General features: G+C 38.7%; 1 protein-coding gene across 2 annotated transcripts in view; it reads right to left on the reverse strand.

Moving 5' to 3' along the window:
- Nucleotides 1-18,505, reverse strand: part of LOC146324268 (carboxyl-terminal PDZ ligand of neuronal nitric oxide synthase protein-like) — a 286,524-nt gene that overhangs the window by 11,168 nt on the left and 256,851 nt on the right. The window lies entirely within an intron of this gene.

An 18,505-nucleotide genomic window follows, 5' to 3' on the forward strand; every position in this document is an offset into this window, starting at 1 on the left:
GAAAAAATGCTGTATGACTGATGGAGAAAAGGAGGTTTCAGAAAAAATGGATCAAGGATTTATGCCCTGTACTGCAGCCACCCACCAAAGGGCGACTGAGACATTTTGGCTTCATTTTTGCAGAGCCATGATGTTGTCCATCCAAATATATATGACAATTAATGCAACAGAGAAGAAGATGTGAAAAAATCTGATAATTATCTTAAAGAAATTAGTTTGTTCTACATTTCAGGTTGCCTGCAGCTCAGGCCACAGACAGCTCCTGAATTTTAAAGTCACCAACAAACAAAATCAAAGATGAATCTAATTTAATCTGAAGCGCAGTGACTCAGGGTGCAATCCATCCAGTGCCTAATGCCCGAGGTGGCACTGCAGCAGTGTTTCTCATTAGGAATAAAAATGGCTAATGCTAGCACTAAATGTTGGACTGGAAACAAGGATAAGAGGGTAAATGTAATTGGTGCTACGGCCACATGTAAAGTGCACAAACGATCAAATGATATCGTTAATAAACAGTGGAATGAGGCTGCGTGACAAGTCCTGATGGAAGCCCTGCACAGGCTGCAGTGATCACACGCTAATGTCCAGACACTTTTATTTAGCCACAATCAAGTCAAACTGCTTCAGAGAAGTTATAAATTTCAATTTTATACACATCGCTATGTTTACTCCTTTGAATTGTGCTGTTTTTAATTAATTCTTCCCCTTCCTCTTCTATTTCTGTGACTCTCTCTCTCACTATTGTCCACCAGGCACCGCTCAAAGCTTCTCAATCTATCACAGCGCCTGGTGAACACCCTTCTTTCTCTCTTTCAGTGAAACGAATGGAAATGGACCATTGAATCATAAATAAAGGCGCTGCCACTTCTCTCTAGAGATAATGTTATTTCAATACTGACAAATTGAAAGATCTGATGTTAGTGAGTCCTGTTTCCTCCCGACAGACCGCTCATTCACTGCTGTTTAACAGATGCTTTGTTCAATTTGTCACTCCAAATGCTGAGATTTCCCAGCAGCTTCTGGACCTCGCAGCTGAGAATTTCATTTGGGCAAACAGTTAATCTATGTCCTCCCAATTACTGGGGGATGGGACAGTCTTCTGTGCTGCATCCCCTCTGCGATTTCGGCTGATGAAACAGGTGGATTTTTCTTGCTTACTGGAGCATTAAAATTAGAGAAGTAATTGTTGAATCACCCCGCGGTGCAACTTCAGCAGAGCTAATATTTCAGCGGAGACTGTTCTAAATCAAACAGTGTGGTGTATTTTTCAGCTGGACTGCCTAACAGTCAGTTTTAAACTATCAATCACTGTGAATGAAATTAAGTTTTAACCTGATGAAAGGCTGTTAAAACCAATAAAACAGCAGTGTGTCCCTGCGGTTTGAGGGTGCAGTAAAAAATGAGGCCTACTTAAAGGACCAGTGTGTTAGATTTAGTGGTACTTTGCAGTACGATTGTAGATTGCAACCAAGTGAATATCGTTCACCTCACCCTCCCCTTCCACTTCACCCTACCTACAGCCAGGGTTTGGTTCGTCCATTCTGTGCTATTTCAGAAGCATGGCAATGCAACATGATGGCTTCCTCTGGAAGAGGACCTGCATCCTCTGTGGCTCATTCTGAGGTAACGGCAGGAGATTATATACTAATGAAAACATACTTATGAAGATCATGTTGCATTCCTGCCATATTCTGCCAATAAGATCACCTTAAATCTTACTCACTGGACCTTTAAAAATACCAACATGCATATGATAATCAACAACGATGCAGTACAGACAGCAAAATGCACAAAGTTCTTGCCCAAATAGTGTATGATTTATTAGCATCCACTGGAGTAGGGCTGGTCGATGGCTTAAAAATAATATCTTGAAATTTAAAAGCTGTTCTGCTGATATACTGGGCAAGAAAGATTCAAATATCACAACAATTTTGACCAGCTAACTTGATACTGATATTGTGACAATACTGTAGGGATGACTATTGGTGCTTTCAGAAAATAGTGCACAGATTTTTGATAAATAATCATCTCTAATGTGGATACTATGATGAAATGAGTAAAGACAAATAATAGAACAGCTAAAACAGTCTGGTAGGTCCAGAAAATTACATACATGCATGTCAGTGTGGCTTGCAATCGACTTATATATCTAAAATCTCACAGTCTGTAGACGACTTGAAGCAGAAGTCAATGTTGACTTTTAATTTCACAAGGGACCTGAACCAGATCTCCTGGATGAAAGTCCTGTGTTTGTCTGACGCCACCTCCTCCGTATGCTGACTTTTTCACTCTTTATACTACATCACCTGACTTTGACAGCGCATCAAAACACAGTGCCAAGAAGGCGGCTACAGAAATGCTGCCGGAGGGTTTCCTACAGCGTCAGAGTCTGAAGCGCAGGGTCCATACTTGACGCGGGCTGGGAGATAATTATATCCTCACAACGTGTTAGCCACGCTGAATATAAAAACATGTGTATCATGTCTTTGTGCTCAGCTTTGAATGAGTTGTAACTCTGAGAAGAGGTAGCTTAAATACCTTAATTGTCTCCATTAGCTGTGAGTCGCAGGCGCTGCTGAAGCTTCAACTGCTGACCGTGTTAATAAGCAGGTCCAATTACAATAACTACCTTCCTGTTGTTTTCAGAGCACTGGCATGCACATGTGTCTTTCTCGTCAGTGATTATACACCACACACCCCTCTGTTATCAGAGTGAATATAGTCTCTGAAGAGTCTTTCACTCCTGCAGCCTGTTTGTTTAGTTCTGGAGGACTGTGTAACACCGCCAGATTACTGTATGTGTTTAAGTGTTATGTTGTATTTTAATTACAAACATGCCTGAAGGATTCCATCTGTAATAATTATCATTCATTAACACTAAGAGGAGGATTTCTTTCTTCACGAGCTTCTGTTCAAAGAACAGACAGACTAGAGACAATACAGATACAGATACAGAGCGCTCACGCTGGTCCAGAAGCACTGTGTAATCCACTGTGTAATCCCCAAACATGTTCAAGTGAGTTGTTGTTTAATGTCAATAATTTCATCATGTGCAATCTTCTGCAGCCTGCAGACAGAGCAGGAGTGATGGCAAAGAAGAGAACCAGAGCAGTGAAAAGAGACATTCATCTGGCACGAAACAAAGTGGTCAACAAAACTTAAGCAGAGAGCTCTCACTCCCACTCATGTACCAGCAGCAGGCGGCCAGGCTGAATCAACTGAAATAATAACGCAATCTTCTGCAACACTAACGAAAATTGGAAAAACTACCCTTAAAGGAAAATTCCTGTTAATCCCACAGAACAATTATGGTTTAGTCTGCAAACAACAGACCATAAAGAAAGATTTTCATTCTTTATAGTTTCCATATGCTTATATATACTTCTAGCCTTAACTGAAATACAAATAGTTTCCCTCTGGGGATCAGTTCAGTATTTCTGATTCTGAAGACTTTTCTGAAAAGCACCACAAGAGTCCAGACAGTGACAGTGAACATAGTAGGTTATTTTGTGCTTCAAAGTATGAAGAAACAAAATTAGTTTGGGTGCAAGTGAACATCTAGGGAAACGTGTGTGAAAAACAGCTGGTTTCTCAAAATGTAAAGCCACCTCAAAAACACAAAGTAACATTTACATTTTGAAACATAAAACAGCAAAATTAAACAACTATTGAGTCTACTGAATAGTAAGCTAAATGCCTGATAGCAGGATGTGGGCCATCTACAATGTTTTACCCTACATTACAGACACTAGAGGCAGAGCGGACAGTTGCACACTGGTGCTCTGCCTAGGTTGCAAAATATGTTTAATGCCTTTTTATTGAAATTCAACCAACATTATGATGAAAAAACAGACTTGAAGTGTAAATAAATGTTTCAGGTGCCTGTGAGAAACAGCTGAGGTGTGAACCTGCAGAGAGCCGATGCCTGGGGTGGATGGGAACGATTGAAATGTCTTTTACCGTAAGTGGTGCAATATAAGAAAATAATAATAATAAAAAAAAAGATTGACAAAACACATCATTTCAAGGCAACTGGCTTCACTATTTTTTTGAGTTTTAAGTCAAAATGCAAGTCTTACGTTTTGAAATAGAATACACGTCTTTGAGTTTTAGAAACCCCAAAATTTCTGTTTTTCAAAAGTTGTTCTCAATGAGCCTCACATATTATTTGGATGGTTGCAACTGAAAATATAAAAGTAACAATTATTCATTTTCACTTTAATGTTTTTTTATTTCAAAACATAGGAGTTTGACTTTACACTAAACAAATGAGGGTCATGTAAAAGTAGTGTAATGCATTACTCCACACAGACAGTAATATTTTAAAGTAACGTTTACTTTGAAATAAGAGTAACTAGTAATATTTAATATATTAAATTTTGAAAGTCACTTGCCCAACAGCGCTTATAAACCCTACTTGGTGTTCAATGTAAGTGAGACATATATGGCTACACAATAAATGTAAATTAAAACTGCAAGGCCAATTTTTCAGACAGTCCCTACTTAAAAAGGAATAATGATGAATCATGATGTAATTATGATTATTATAGGTTTCATCATGTGAAACTCGTAATTGGCCAAATCAGCTCTCAGCGCCGTCTCAGGGACCTTGACTCGACTGCCAGCCAGTGAGAGGTTGTAATTAGCTCTGTTCAGCTTTGGCATCACCGATCAAAGTGCCAAACTCTCAGCTTTGTTCTTAGCTGAGGGTAACCCACTTCTGTCATCAAGACGTAGCACACACACAGCCTAACTCGTGTACAAACACACACACACACATTCTGACTTTTTCTTCTCTTTACTGATATGTAGTGTATAGATATAAGTGTCATTTTTTTGTTTTTAAAGTAATCTCAGTGTTTTTGAACACTTCCAGCAGAAGAATAATCAGGGATCTTTTGAGTTGTGTTCCTGCTGATAGGAGTCTTTGATCGCAAAAAAGTCTCACAAGAAATCAATTAGACTAATATTCATTTCCAACATTATTAACATTCCTTTGAAAACAAGTCAGACATCTATTAATAATTTCACTGATTTACTATGCAAAGCGAGTAAGGGGACCTTGAGTTGTTCTTGTCAGGCTCAACCTTCAAATCAACATGAATGACAAGTCCTGGAGGAAAGTTCAAACATCTGCAGTTCCACTGCAACTGTGCAACTCACAAATTTACTACTGATGAAGATGGTCGAAAGCTCCAGAGGAAGTGCACCTTGAGTTGAGAGTTCTGTCAACTGCAAGTCATGTTTTTTTTAAAAGAAAGAACAAGAAACAAAGAGGAAGAAGAATAAAGAGAATTAGTGTGATAAAATGTTTGAAAGTTTCACCTACGTGCATTAAATGCCAACAACCACAAAAGCACATGATGATTACACCCTGGCTTATAAACAGCAACAATAAGTTTTGCTCAATTTTTATGTGGTGAACTAAGCTAAACAGATAAACCACATACAGAGAGCTTTGGTTTTTAGCTTGTCTGTAACAGTCTGTGACACAATGAGGAGGAGTTGGGAAAAGACAGGTGCACCTTCCTCTATTAAGTCAGACGACAAAAAGAAAACAATAATTTACAAATCACGTCAGACAACAGTGGTTACAGGGGGAAGTAATACTTGATATACTTGAGAGAAGTTTTTGTATGTTTTTCTATCTACTCTTACAGTTTTGCACATTTGCCATATAAGTGCTTTACCACTTCACAAGCATTTATATAGAAATTTAAGAAAAACAAATATATTGTGAGATATATCGTTACCGTCCGTGCTCAAATTTATACTGATACAAATTTTAGCCGATATCACTCAGCCCAACTTCATCTTTTCTTATCTCAGGTTAGGAAATCCTAAATACTTCATCCAACATCACATAGCAATTTTAATGTTTGTTTTCTGACAACTGATACTACTTTTCTCATTACTCTGAGCTTAACTACTCATGTTTTTTCTCAATAAAACACACATGAAAACAAACAAAAAATGGAGAAAACAGAGTGCTTGTAACATCTGGCAAATTTGGCAAATTTGGCAAATTTGCAACATCGCTAACTTTGGAGATAACAAATTTTATTACTTGTTTTTAAGGCCCTGCACGTTCTGGCACCTCAGTATCTCTCTGACATGCTGGTGAGTGAATTCCCTGGGTCTCTCAAAAACTTATAAATCTGCCTTTAGTTTTTATGCTCCAAGTCACTGGAACATGCTTCCCAATCACAAAAGAAACTGCGACTCCTGCGCTCATTCACCACCATGAACCTTAACCTTTAAGAAAAAAAAGGTCTGTATTATACTGTAAAAACAATTTAAAGTAAACAAGGCCAGCTCAAGACGTCCTCCAGCTTACAAAAAAGTAAAGAAATGAATGAAGTGAAATAGCGAAGAAACTGTAATTCTGTCTGCAAAAGTAATGAAAAATAGTGAAAAAACTAAATAAATGTGCTACATTTTTTTCAATCTATCACACTGAATATTACATTTTTGCTGTATGAATTTACATTTTTTAATCAAAGTTTCACCTCATTTTTTCTCCTTGAAACACTGAATTGATTGAGCCCTGCATGTTGACCAGAAAAGCAGAGTGTAATGATGTTCTGGTGCAACAGATCAGAGCAGGGCTCCATCAGAGCGAGACGCTGCGAGGGCAGAATCACTGAGAGACGAGAGCCGGGCTGAGAGCGTGATGAGTGACCTGAAACACACTCACTCAAAGACACAAACACTAATCCTCTGGCCAGACAGAGTCATTATCACTGATGTATTAAATTAGAGCTCCTCACTTGCCTACATTAAGATATGCATGTGAAGAAAAATACCCCTGGCTCTCTCGCACGCACACACACGCACACACACACACACAGAGTAGAGGTAGAGGCGCTCATACATTTTTTACCTGGGTTCATTAAAACATGAATGATTAAAATGGGTGTGTTCTGGTGGGGTCTGTCTCAGACTGATGAGGGGACCACATGCAGGACAGGATTAATGGAGGAAGCTTCTGATTCATCTGACTGACACGCTGCCTTTCACATAATCAGAGTCTGTCTGCTGTTAGACGTCTTTTTTTTACTTGGAGAGTGGGACCCATCTGGATTTCACTTCCAATTTTAAGGAGGATCAGATGTAAAATTCATGAATTCTTGTATACAAAAACAAACTAAAACTCCTTAAAATCCATATATCCATGTATTATTTCTAACCGTTTACCCTTTGGAGGAGGGGGTGGAGCCTATCCAAACTGGGTACATCCTGTATGGGTCACAGGTAAAGCTCCTAATACTGACGATATACTTAATAGTGTGGGTATACATGATTTTCCAAGTACTATATTTGAGAAGGGTTGGTCTGGAGCTATGAGAATGCAAATTCTAAATTATTTATTTGTTTCTTATCAAAAGGGAATTATTGGTAATATTCTTTTAATAGCTAAGCTTCATACTAGTCTTCATACCTAACCAATAAAATACCGTACCACTCATATGACCATCACAAAAATTATTCATGAGCATTTCCTAATCTGTCACCTTTATGGTTAAAGTAATATTATAATCCAGGCCTAGTCAACTGGCCGCCCATGAGCTTAATCTGAATTAAGGGACAGACCCTATCATCATTTTATTAGCTAAAAATAAATTAGCTGTTATTAGCTTTTAATTAGCTAATTAGCTCATTCATTGCTTATGTCTGTTGTTAAGCACAGAGATTATTTTTAAAAAATGATTTAACCCAGCCTGTTTAAATAGAGGGATTAGAGGAGAGATGTAGGAAAGACGCTAAATGCAAAATTATGTTCATTAAAAAAAAAGGTGCACTTAAATTCATACATTTATAGGTCGGACATATAATGTGGACCTTCTAAAAAAGTAACTGAATGGACCTCTTAAGATTTTCATCATTTAAACCCAAGATTTGAAACTATTTATGGCAGGCATTTATTCTGCTAAAGCCATTAAATGTGCTGCATTTACATCCATTAGTTACCTATATTTACAACAGCTGGCATCATCAGTGGCGGAGTCCGCCATTACCACCCTGGATTCAGGTTCAAGTACAGCGACACACAAGTTTCTCATCTTCTACGGTTGTATTTCTGACGAAGTACCTGGTCAAAGCACGTTTTCGTGCTACCAGTGACTGTCATTTCAAATAACAATTAGGGGTTGGTGATACTGCAAAATCTGGTATAAATTCAATCATTAAATTTGAACTAATACAGGGGCCAGAATTGCAAGTGTTGATATCGATTCCTTTTTATAATTAAGCATGGATTATGTACTTTTCATGTAGTGTGTCATTATTTATGAGATAAATGCATCATCAATAGGCTAAACCTGCCTCAATACTGGAATCCTCCAGAAGTATCAGTTTGATCCACGCACTCCTATAATCACAGGTGTTGCTGAATCAATCAGAACTGAAAAATATAGAGCTAACTAATGGTAAGGCAATTAATCAATGAGTTGTCATAAAATTAATCTGCAACTATTTTAAGACCAAGTCCCCACCAACCATTTTCTCGTTCCAGCCTCTCAAATGTGAAGATCTGCAGCTTCTTTCTGTTTTACGTCACTGAAAACTGAAAAGTGACAGTAGAGTCGACTTTATTGTCCCTGATGGGAAATTCGTCTCGGACACAGTGCCACGGTCTGTTGCTTCACAAAGCACAAGACCAGATTGCTACAGATCACTGCCACTGACAGATTCATTGAGAAAATAATTGGAAGGTTCTTCGATTTTGAAAATAGCTGTTACTTTGCAGCTGTAGATAAGTTTAGGCAATTAAAACTTAGATTTGGAAAAGATATAGCCATGATTAAAAGAAAGAAGCACTGATGGTGGAAGAGAGGATGCAAAAAACTTTCTCTGGTGTCCAAAGACTCTTGGTCCGCCCAGCCGTCATTATTTACTCGGACAAAACGATTGCGCTTGTCAGAAGAATGCTGCAATCGCAATTTAAAAATATGGCCGCATTAGTATGTTTCTTCTTATTGGGCGGTAGAAAAAGTAAAACATCAATCAATCATTAATAATAAAACTTGTAAAATACTATTGGAAATCTTTATAAATTAAACACATCTTGAAATGATGTACAATATATTTTGATTTATTTGTTCCTGCAAGACTGCCAATGCTGCTTTAATTAGTTGAATTATCTGCAGCACTGTCTAATCTCCAGCTTAATTTTCCCATAGGACATCATTTCAGTTCACGATCTAATTAAAAATATGCTCAAAATATACTTTTTCTTCTTCACTCAGAGGTGCATCAGGAGGAACTGACAGCACAGCAGTAAACTCTGCACTCCGTGCTCCATCTACAGGGCTCATCTCTCTTCGTCTTGTGTCAGGGCTGACCTGCCCTCCTCTTCCTAAACAGGGGCTACCTAATCGTAAACAGAGCAGGGCAGCAAACTCTGAATTCCAGATCTCCAGAAAGATCAGTCAGCATCTGTCTTGTCGTGACAGGCTGAGCCTCCTGGTCTGACCCTCAGTCTCGGGGGAAAACAGAAGCCCCATTAACAAAACTGACCCGTCCTCTCCTCCTCCTCTTCTTCTGCGGTTTCCTGCTCTACCTGAGGTAACCTTTGCACACATTACGCCTCTGTGTTTCAGTCTGGGATTGTCTTATTGGCAGGAGCAGAATTTAGGCGACATGGCACCGAAACTGCAGAGTGAAACTAATACTAATGAAACTTTCTGAATGAGCAAAGCTACAATTCTCCACCTCAACTAATACTAATGATACTCTGCTATAGAATTAACTCCGCTATGAATAATCCCACATAATCTCCTCTGAATCCAGCACAGATTACATTTTTTGTAAACAAGGTGAAGACGTCAGATGAGGTGAGACGACCTACCCTGACTGATCAATATAAGAGTAATCACTGCAGCATGCCTCGGTCTCAGGCTTTTGCCTTCAAATGATCTTAAGGGCGCCTCAGACAGACTCATATCCTAAACAACAAATTGTTTTTCTTTTGTACTTATTTAAAGAATATAGATATTGATATTAAATAGATAGACTCGATGTTGTCTTGTTTTTTCCTGGTTTTACAGGCTGCATTACAGTACTGTACTACTGTACAGTACTGTACTTAAGTTCATTTTTTGAACATCTTTACTTCACTTCAGTATTTGGTTTTTTGGAAACTTACGACTTTCACTCCACTACATTTCAAAGACAAATATTGTACTTTTGACTCCACTACATTTCTAGGAAGGTTGTCGTTACTTTAAGGATAAGCGTAGCTCTGAAGTCAGCTGTTGTTGTTTTTTCTTTTCTAAAATGCAATTGGCCGCACGCTGTGTTCCTCACAGAGGGAAACCAATCACAGTACCCGCTCTCAGCTGGGATTGATGTAAAAGTGGAAATACATCATCCAGGCACGCTTTGTAACAAGCGCAATCAAGCTCTCCCTCTTTCATTCAAACAAAACTCGGTAATAGTTGACAGCAGGAGAAAGAGAAAATTAAATCTCAAGATGTTATTATAATAAAAAAAAAAGAGAAATAATTCCAGGAAGGTTTTTAATGTTGGATTGTTTCTATCAGGGTGAAAAATACCCCATAATTAATGTATATACTGCCTCTGAAGACAGAAAGAAATGTCAAGTATTTAACACTTGGAGAACTCCTTACAGTTGACTTCAATCTAATTTCATGCAGTGATTTTAATACAGTTACATCAGAAAATGACAACAGCTGTCCTTTTTATTTTTGATTGCATTTCTATGCTGAAGTTTTTATAGGTGTTTCTATAGACTTTGTGTAGCATTGTGGTTCTACAAGCAAGTCAGAGCATCATGAGGTGGTTTCAGAGAGTTACAAGGTTCTGTTAATGCACTGTGAAAACAACACAGCATGTAATGATATTAGAAAATGTACTTTGTAATTTGTGCTTTTGAATACTTAAGTATTTTCAAAAGTAAAATTTTGACTGAGCAACTTTGTAGTTTAATAATATTTGTATCTATACTTTGACTCAAGTACTGGGGTTGAGTACTTTGTCCACCACTGATTACGATAAAATGATATAGATTTTTTTTAAACTGTATTTATTGTCTTTTTGAACAGATCTAACAGTACTGCACATACAAATATCTACCTCCATGCATGCACACATGTATGCAGACAGCGTGCTGTGAAGTAAATAATATAATATAAACTGAGAATAAGTAAAAGCGAGAAGAGGAGAGACAATTATCCCTCCACAGATAATAGAAAAGGAAAACTGGGGGGCACATCAGAACTCTGTTCCTTAAAATATTCTTTATCTTTATTTCCTGGGTCTAAGAGGCCACTTAAGAGACCACTCTAACTCTTGACAAAAGTTTGATTAATATGATTGAAACAGTCAATTTCCCTTTTGTTTTAAAAAAAAAGAGAATTCAATTTTCGCTGGCTTCAAGTATTTCATTACATTTAAATGTGTTGGTGCAGTCTTCTGTTTCCAAGATATAATTTTCTGAGCGTACCAGACTGTCCCAGCTGCTTTTACTTTCTAAGTCATTATATTCACATTACATATGAAAATTTATCAAAAATCTTTTTTTTTCATGTTATATAAAAGCACCATCCCAACAACATATTCAAATTTATGATATGTCATTTTGGTGAAAATGTGTATATCAAGATATATATTGTCATATCACCCAGCCTCCTCATAAAGTAAAACTGAAAAAAACACTCCCACAGTTCAGGTTTTTTGATGCTGATGTTGAGGGTTCCCTGTGGACTTCCTTGTAAACAAACATCATTTTCACTCAGTGTTTCTCACCACATCACATTGTGTGGATCCTTAAGGCCTAATAAACATGCTGAAGCTTGTTTCTTCCTCATAAAACCTTTGCATAGCCACTATTTCCAAAAATATATAACCTACATATTTACATCAAGGTTTGCTTGCCATACTCCTCCCTCTTCCTTGCCTTTGTTGGCACGCTGTTACATGTCTTGGCAGAATATGTAGCGACAGTGCATCGTGTTGTGCATCCTTGTGTGAATTGATACCCCAACACACCAAATGAGCCGCTGTTCGTAAAAGTATATAAAGTGAACAGAAAGTACAAAATAAATACATTTAGAACGGGTGGCTGCAAGTTGTATTTCAATGAGATCCATTTTGTTGAACAATACACTGATCCGTGAGAAATAATGAGACGAGCAGCAGATTGAAATTTGCATTTTGATGCATTTTTTTGCATTAGTAATGCTAATTTAACAAACCAGTCAGGGAGTGAGGGCGACAATGTATGGATTATGAAGTATAATGAATTTTATGTGTCGTGTGGTCAAATTCATTTGCTTGATAACAATGTCAAATCGCCTAAGCTGTCAAGTTAGCAAAGTTCAATGTTCCCCCTGTTGGTTTGTATTAAATTTTTTTTATGCATGCAGGATTATCACTATTATAATTCATTATATTCATTCATTAATCACACAAACTAGCAGTGAGAAATTGGATAAACTAGCAACATACTGTACAGAGAGAGCGGGATTGACACATGGAACATTAATGCTGGGATGTCACTAAATTGCTTGTGCATTGTCTGATTATTTGTTAACAGCAATCATCATGTGAGTGGCATTTTAGTCCACATCGTGCTGGGCTGCAGCAATTACTAAAGGATTGCTCACACTATGACAAAGATTATGACATTAAATTTAATGCCAAAAAAGAGTAATGTCATGATTGTCAGACGCAGAGAGGAGAGGAGATTAGTTTTTCCTGTTTCATTGTGCAGTAATCCTCTTAGGACATGCATGGAGATGAAATACCTTGGCCATTCTCTCACCGATGATTGACTGATGACAAACGTATCTACAGACAACTGGCCTCACGCAAGAACGTTTTTGTAGTCTTATCTTAAATTCCCCTGACTTTTTTCGTACAAAGAGTTTGTATGAACATGCCATGTCAGATCAAGCATTTGTAACTCCAAATAATTGTTTAAAAGAACCGTCTGTGTGTATTTGAGTGCACGTGCATTCAAACAAGTTCTCCTAAATCACTCGTACACTCCACTTAAGAACAAGTCTTAAGTCGTGTTGTAAACTCTGTGGCTGGGCCACTATGTTGCTTTGCAAGTTCAGTATGTGTTCTGTCGATGTACAGAATAAGATGTTCATTATTTAGAGCTTGTTGCACACCTATGTACACAGCTCATCTTTGGTGTTGCTGCAGAAAAAGTAATACAAAGAGACTCATAGTGATGTACTGAGATTTCCAGATGGCACAGCACCAGTCAACTGTTTGTTTTCTCTGGTGTTCCTAAGACATCTGATGTAGAATTTAATGTGTCGCCTGGATGAGTCAGAGAACAGCATTGTAAAACCCCTTTCCACCAAGATGGTTCAGAGTTGGTGCCTAATTTCCAACCAGTTCTTTGCAGTTTGACAGCCTATGAACTGGTTCTCGGCCAGGAAAATGGTTCCAGAGAGGTACCAACACTTGGCTGGTCTAGAAGCATGAACTGCTTACATCAGGAGCTGAGGTAGGACCAACAAGTCCAACTAAAACTTTGTGACCGCCACTTTTAAAAAAACAGTGCAAGTCTATTGTCTAGTCAGCCTTATCTGAAGAAGAATAAAAACCAGAGCTTCAGTATGGATGTGAAATTGAAGCAGCAGTGGTCTGTGGAGGAGACATACTGCCTCCTTGCACTATGGTTTTTGACAGAAGTGCAGAATAAACCTGGACCAGTCGTGTTTGGATGCCAATGTAGGCTTGCAAAGCCAGGAGCAAGTCTTGTAAAGTGACAATATAGTTTGCCACTTGTCCTCACTGCTGCGAGAGCAGAGAGGTATACAGTAATGTAATGACATGGCTCTGTGGTGGATAAATAAACCGTTCTTAGAAGGTTTGCAAGAGGAATAACTCTGTGTGGAAGGGGGATGATAGAGGCTTTAACCAGCCCAGGAAGAGCTGCACTCTGTACTCATCCAGGCTCAGAAAACACTCACAGTGTGAGACCCTACATGTGAACTCTTTAAAAGTTCAGTTTTAACGGACTGATAAATTGCTGTGGTTTTATACTCTTGTTTTGATTTTCTTTTTTTATTGCCATGGACCCTCTTGTGAGTGTGAAATAAGGTCTGAACTGAACTTTAAAATGTCAAATGTCCTGCTTCAAATGCAAGCAATAATTTGTAATTTGAGAGTTTAGTTAGACCACCATTACCAGCTGTCACCTTTACAGACCCCCTTTACACACAAACTGGGAGACGGGAGAAGAGGTGGTAAAAATTAGCTACCTAAAAACCAAGAGTTCTGCAAAACAGCATCCAAAATAAAGGAAACAACAGAAAATTCAAGAAAGATAAACATAGGCCCAGCAACCCTTGACTTTTAACATCTCCATTTTACATGTGGACTTTAAGACAGTCTGACTTGACTAACCCACCAAGAAATAAGTAACCTAGATGCGGATTTTGAGCAGACGTCTGAAGGTAATGCTACCTTATGGCTACTGAACTCATGCCCACCCTGCTGAAGAAACTGCTGACTACATCCATCCAAAGAGTAGGATGGAGCTTTTTCAAAAGTCAATCTGCTCTCAGTCCCAGCTTAACCACTCTGAAATCAACACACCCCAAAATGTCATCCAGTCGTAAGGATCTCAGAACTTATTTTAAATAGTTTAACAATACGACAAACATAATATTTCATAGCTAAAATTTAGGTGAGGCTTCGAACTTAACCCTAACCCTACTTTCTTGGCAGCAACCAAAACCATCCAAAGCACAGAGTGTCAAAACCTGAAATACCAAAAGTTGGCAGGAAATGTCTTTCCATGTTACGATTTTACTTAACAATTAAACAACCCCCCACATCTGAGGGGCTGGAACTAGGTAATGTGTCATTTTTCTTTGAGGGATGCATTAAAAGTGCTACAAACTATTCTGGAGAAAGACTGTTGATTGTTGGGTCCCATTCCCAGGTTTGGGTCGGTGGCTAAAGCCAGAGATGTGACAGCATTTGGTCTCAGCCCATAAAAGTCTTGTACTGTTTAGACTATCTGTAGCGCATGGTGTGAAGTGCATGGCGCAAGGGCATTAAGGGCAAGTCCAGCTGCGCTGCATGCCACTTTCCACCAGTGGACTTGACTACAGCACTGTTGGATGCTCGAGCTGAATGAGTGATTCAGAACTCAACACGCAGGTTTGATGATGCACTGCCTCCTACACAGTGTTTCAGTTATTTTATCCAGCTCCTAAAAACAGACTGAAAAACCTCTATTTTAGGTCCCACTCAGACTTTCCACTGCCTTTACTGCATAATAACAGTCTAATGTTTCCATTGAATATTAGGGTTTAATGTGAGGCATTCTTCCTGCTCTACACAATTCACCTCTTATCCTGTCATGACCTTGCAGACCCAATTAAATACCCGAGCTGTACTTCTGTTTACAAAAAACTGATTAAATTTTGATGCTAGTCTGCAGAAACTGTGAAAGAGCAGCCAGAGTATCCTTGGACCTGACTTAAGTATCTCTCAATGACATAAACATGGACATGGGCATTAGTGTGTCCTCTCAATGAAAAATTGGACAACAAGCCAGTCATACGTGCCAGATAAGGACAGAGCGGAACATGGAAAAGGGAAAGACAGATAAGGGAGAGATCAGCAAGATGAGAGGTGGCTGTGGATGGAAATTTGTGCTTAAATTTAAAGTTGCTCAAACTATATAAGCTGGAGAGTTTCTACCAGGTCAGCAATAAAGACCGGGGGAAAATGTTCTTCATTTGAAACTTTGTCATTTGTGGAAAAATTGTTAAAACATGCAGGCAGGATGCATTTACTGCAGGACATAACTCCTGGGATACTTAAGACTCCAACAAAACAAACTTCAACAACTTCAGGCTACACAGAAATTGAGCATCCTGTTCTGCTGAATATATCCTCTTAGAAAAACAGGTTGTGACACCAGAAAAAAACGCCTGGTTACATGTAATTCAACCAAGACTTAGGCTTTGTTCAGACTGCAGGCAAATCAGATTTATTTCTCAAATCATAACTTTAAGAAAGACCACACTGCTATTTACAAGTGATCAGATGGGAGTTGTGCGGCTGGGCATCACTAACCTACGTGTTGTGTTGCTGTGGTAATGACGTTGGAGGCTAATTTGTTTTTGTTGTTATTTATTTCCCCTTTTTCTGCCAGGGGAACAAAGACACTGTCATCATTAAAAAAAAGACATCAATTGCCCTCTCATGTCATACCAGAGCTGTGTTCAGCCAGTGGATTCTTCTGCTGGGTATGCTTGCTATTGTCAGAGTCCAACTAACATTTAGTGAGTGAAAAAAACATCAACTACTGCCATCGGAGAACGTCATCTTACTTGACGGTAGTCGAAGTGCTGTCAACAGGGCGAATGTCAGCTCGTACCGACAGTCAACTGAAAAATCAGTGCGTTCGTAGTTGTCTATCCAGTGATTGTTGAGATATTTCGGTCTGGACTAAAGTTGTGGACTGACTGACCTACACTGCCATAAAATGACACAAAATTTTGATTATTGCATCTACGTTTTATGCAGTGTTGCATTTTCCTTACTTGTAAATCGCTTGCAACATGATATCCCATCTACACACATCCAGTTCAGAAAGTATTGGAGCAGAAGCATCCACAGTAAATCTTGTTTTTATTGACATTCTTTTCAGACTCGGTATGTTGCACAAGACTTAAAAATTTATGACGCACGGGAAGCAACCCATCATAAAAGATGGTGAGAAACTGTTTGGGCCTCTTCTTACTGCGGCCTCAACAGACCACAATGCATTGCAGCCACAGCATGTTATGTTCTAATTAAAGGGAGCAAATGTCACTTTTTCTCAGCTCTCTTTAACTTAGGCAACAACATTACGGTAATATCATGATTACCCGCTCCGCATGCATGTAAAACCCCACAGCCACATGGATTGAGTTCACTCCACTTGTTGGCGCTTGTTCATAAACATTCTGGGAAAGACTAGAAGCAGTCAAGGCAGTAAATTACATAACTTCATCAGAAAATTATACTTGAAAGACAGAAAACATCACAACTGAGCTACAGGATTTTTCAGACATTATGAAGTCAAAGCATATGGTGATAATACTGCAGAAATAAAATGTCCTCAGTACTCATGAAAGCAATGCTAATCTGCAAAAATGTAAAACTATCGTGATCTAAAAAGTTGTATTGCTGCTCTGACAACGACAGGAAAAACCGTGCAGAAAAATAGGAGACCAAAAAAAGGGTGAGCATAAAAACCGCAGAGCACAGGATTGCAGGTTGCAGCCAGACATGTTTGGGTGCCTTCAGTCTCCTCCGTATCAAAGTCATCAGATCAATAATTCATTCGGCCATTTGCCACATCACTGTCTGTCTGACCCTGAGGCTCCCCGGAGTGAGTGTCTGAGAGACAGAAGTACGAGTGTAGCCATGAATGAAGCAGCAAGGGAAACGAGGCAGCAGGAAAATAACAAGCCTTTCGTTCCGGGCATTCGGTTCCTCTCTTCCTGATTCTCTTTGTGTGTCTCTGTGTGTTTTTGGCTGTGTACTTCGATCCTTCTGAGGATGTTTGTAAAAAGTGGAATTATGTTGCCAGCACTGGGTTTTCCTCAAGAAGAATTTGGGATTTCTGGTTTAGAACTTGCATTTAGATGTGGAAATAAACCTTTTTTTTGGGCTTTAACTTATCATTATGAAGTAAATGTTCATTGCACAATAATTTTAGATTGGTTCCCTATAAGCCTCACTTTCACTGTGCAATTCTGTCTGCCACCTGGCACAATCTCCAAAGAAGATGAAGGCTAAATTTACTGCAGAAAGGACGATTAAGTTGCATATACCATGTGGTCTTCAAACGGGGGTCTGGGGACCTGCACAGGATGCCCAACAAAAGGAGGAGTAGAATATCTTGACTTTTCTAACATTTTTCAGAAGTTGGAACAAGGCTTGAAGCAGGACTGGCTGCTTTGATTGATTGCAATTCACAGTGATGCTATTATCATCAAACCTAAAAATAAAAATACAGCAGGAACAGCTCACAGTGATCACATCTGTCAGGGTCAAACTGATTACGACAGGCAGATGGTTATTATAATGATTTAATTTCTTTTTTCTTTATATTCTGTACATAGTCTATCAATCTGCTCCCCAAGTCTGGTGGTGGTTAAACTTAATTTGACGTTATGGCTGGACTCCCAGCTCTTAATGCTCTTAATTATGTAAACACTACATTTGAACCCCCTCAAAAAAACATTTACTCGTTAAGCAGCCCTTTTACTTACTAAGGCCAGAAACCACCAAACACTAGAGCCATTGTGTAAGTGGGCATTAAGCAGCATGCTCCTTTTAGCACACTGGAGCTAACTATGATAAAAAAAAAAAAAATATTGTTAACTTCGCTGCCAACATCTAAAAAGTGTAATTAGCCCTCCAGTGATTTAGAGTAGGGTTGGGAGATATGTTTAAAATTTCCTACGTACGTCTTCTGAAATCAAGTTTCTCCCTTTTACCAACCTAAGAT

The sequence above is a fragment of the Lutjanus erythropterus genome, chromosome 7 (genome assembly GCF_056507025.1).
Source record: "Lutjanus erythropterus isolate fLutEry1 chromosome 7, fLutEry1.hap2, whole genome shotgun sequence".
NCBI classification, from domain to species: Eukaryota; Metazoa; Chordata; class Actinopteri; order Lutjaniformes; family Lutjanidae; genus Lutjanus; species Lutjanus erythropterus.